Raw genomic sequence first — 776 nt, 5'->3', positions numbered from 1 at the left:
AGATGATGTGACCTCAGCACTCCATTGAGTGATATAGGCACCACCTACAAAGGCCAGCCTTCAGCTACATAACACAGAAGTCACAAGGGGCCCACTCCTCTTGTCTACAGCAGACATCAAATCTAAATAATTTTCTCCTTGATTACTAAGGAAAAAAAAAAAAACCTATAACTCGAGGTTTTTCAAACACATCAGGATAAGAGAAAGGAGAATATCAACTATAGACTCAGAGATAGAGGACACCTCTAAAAAACACCTACGAAAAGACTCAGGAAGTGGGTAGCTTTCAAAATATCAAAGGGATACCTGACCCTTACAAAAGATACAAGGTAGACGAAAGGAACCAAAGAAGAGACTGAAATTAGAAAACAAATCAAATTTCAAACTTGAAGTTTAAAGTAATATGACTGCTGTATGGAGCCAACTGATGGGCACCTGGAAGGGCTGGAGGAGACGCCCACAGGTTAACATCAAGAAAGAGCCCCAGGGAACAGATGTCACCATGACAAACCCAATACCTCTCATGAAGGTGAAATTGAAGAAACTCTTAAAGTGGCAGGAAGACAAATGAGACAATGGTTGGTACAATCTTGTGACAGGGTTGTGAAAACTGCCTAAAAATGCTATGCTGCAGTGACAGCACATGCCTTTAAAATTCAGCATTTGGGGGCTGGTGAGGTGGCTCAGTGGGTAAGAGCACCCGACTGCTCTTCCGAAGGTCCGGAGTTCAAATCCCAGCAACCACATGGTGGCTCATAACCATCCGTAACAAGATC

Source organism: Mus pahari, chromosome 12, assembly GCF_900095145.1.
Source record: "Mus pahari chromosome 12, PAHARI_EIJ_v1.1, whole genome shotgun sequence".
In the NCBI taxonomy this organism is placed as follows: Eukaryota; Metazoa; Chordata; class Mammalia; order Rodentia; family Muridae; genus Mus; species Mus pahari.
The sequence above is the reverse complement of the archived record's forward strand: the minus strand, read 5'-3'. Positions refer to the sequence as shown.